The sequence below is a fragment of the Mandrillus leucophaeus genome, unplaced genomic scaffold (assembly GCF_000951045.1).
Source record: "Mandrillus leucophaeus isolate KB7577 unplaced genomic scaffold, Mleu.le_1.0 Scaffold111, whole genome shotgun sequence".
Lineage (NCBI taxonomy): Eukaryota > Metazoa > Chordata > Mammalia > Primates > Cercopithecidae > Mandrillus > Mandrillus leucophaeus.
Genome location: NW_012099321.1, coordinates 3346484 through 3348644, shown reverse-complemented (window position 1 = coordinate 3348644; position 2161 = coordinate 3346484). Strand labels below are relative to the sequence as shown.

At 45.4% G+C, this 2161-nt stretch overlaps 1 protein-coding gene across 1 annotated transcript in view; it reads right to left on the bottom strand.

The window, feature by feature from the left end:
* Positions 1 to 2161, bottom strand: part of BAG4 (BCL2-associated athanogene 4) — a 40686-nt gene that overhangs the window by 37086 nt on the left and 1439 nt on the right. The window lies entirely within an intron of this gene.

Sequence of the window (2161 nt, the reverse complement as noted above, 5' to 3'; positions counted from 1 at the left end):
ATTTTCCTGCCTCAGCATCCCAAATAGCTGGAATTACAGGCGCCCGCCACCATGCCCGGCTACTTTTTGTATTTTTAGTAGAGACGGGGTTTTACCATGTGGGCCAGGCTGGGCTCGAACTCCTGACCTCAGGTGATCCGCCCTCCATGGCCTCCCAAAGTGCTGAGATTACAGGCATGTCACCGTGCCCAGCCAGATCTTTCTTTAATTTATAATTAATCTTGTCCGGGCACTGTGGCTCACATGTGTAATCCCAGCACTTTTGAACGCCAAGGCGGGAGGATACCCTGAGATCAGGAGTTCAAGACCAACCTGGCCCACACGGCAACACCCCGTCTCTACTTAAAATACAAAATTTAGCTGGGCGTGGTGGCGGGCGCCTGTAATCCCAGCTACTAGGAAGGCTGAAGCAGGAGACTTTGACCCCGGGAGGCGGAGGTTGCAGTGAGCTGAGATTGTGTCACTGCACTCCAGCCTGGGCAACAGAGCAACACTCCGCCTCAAAAATAAAAAATAATTTCTCACTGCTACATGTATTTCTCATACAATTGTTTAAACTGTGATATAATCAACATGCTATAAACTCTACCCTTTTAAAATGTACAATTCAGTAGTTTTTAGTATATTCAGAGTTGTGCAACCATCACCATTGATTTTAGAAGATTTCTTATTTTTGTTTTCTTTTTTTTTTTTTTTTTTTTTGAGACAAGGTCTCACTATGTTGCCCAGGCTGGTCTCAAACTCCTGAACTCAAGCAATCCTCTGGCCTCGGCCACCCAAAGTGCTGGGATTGATTACAGGTGAGAGCCATCTCACCAGGCCCTGATTTTAGAACATTTCATCATCCCAAAAAGCATATTCTCACCTACACCGCCAGTCCCCCAACCTCTGGCAACCATTAAGCTTTCTGTCTCTAGATTTACCTACTCTGGCCATTTTATATAAATGGAATCACACAATATGCAGTCTTTCTGACTGACTTTGCTCACGTAGTGTGATGTTTTCGAGGTTCATTCATATTGTAACACGTATCAGTAGTTCATTCCTTTCTATGGCCAAATATTCCATTGTATGAATATATTAACACCATATTTTGTTTATTGATGCATCAGTCGTTATGTCCTTACAACATTCCTGTATTCGAATAAAGAACCAGGGCTGTGAGAGGTTCACTCTTTTATTATAACCCAAATAAAATGACATTTGGGGCCGAGCGCAGTGGCTCACGCCTGTAATCCCAACACTTCGGGAGGCCGAGGAACAGGGGAAAGGGGGATCACTTGAAGTCAGGAGTTCAAGACCATCCTGGCCAACATGGCGAAACCCCTCTCTGCTAAAAATACAAAGATTAGCCGGGCGTGGTGGCGGGCGCAGTGGCGGGTGCCTGTAATCCTAGCTACTCAGGAGGCTAAGGCAGGAGAATCGCTTAAACACGGGAGGCGGACGTTGCAGTGAGCCGAGATGGTGCCACTGCACTCCAGCCTGGGCAACAGAGCAAGACTCCATCTAACAAAAAATAAATAAATAAATAACATTTCCACTTTTTGGCGATTATGAATAATGATGCTATAAACAAGGGTGGACAAGCTTTATGTGAACATATGTTTTCAGTTTTCTTGGGTATATAGCCAAGAGTGGGCTTCCTGGGTGTTATACTAATTCTAATGCTTAATGTTTTGAGGAACTACCAAACTATTTTCCACCATTTTACATCCCCACCAGCAATGTACGAGAATTTCACTATTACATTTTCAACAAATGAGGGTAATTCTTGAACGAATAGAGAGGTGTGCCGCCACCGTAGAACGACAACCCACTACCCAGAAGACTGCATTAAGAAAGCAGAAGTGTATGTCCGGCGGGAAAACAGAATAAAATGTTACAGGTCCAAGCGTTATTAGGCAAGTGAGTTAACCTCGTAGAGCCCCGGTTCCTTATTCGAAAAAACAAAAAAAGCGGGCGGGGGGCGGGGGCTGCTGTAATGCCATTTCACCTTGCAGTCGCCGTGAAAATTAAATCAGTCAATCCGCGTAAAGGTGCTTTACAACACTGATTATTCACGATTCGATCTCAGGCAAGGCATTAGGGGCAAACGCTAAATGCCCAGAACCTCCCCCTCGCAAAGGTTCCTTCCCCTCGGGAGGGTCACTGAGCGACATCG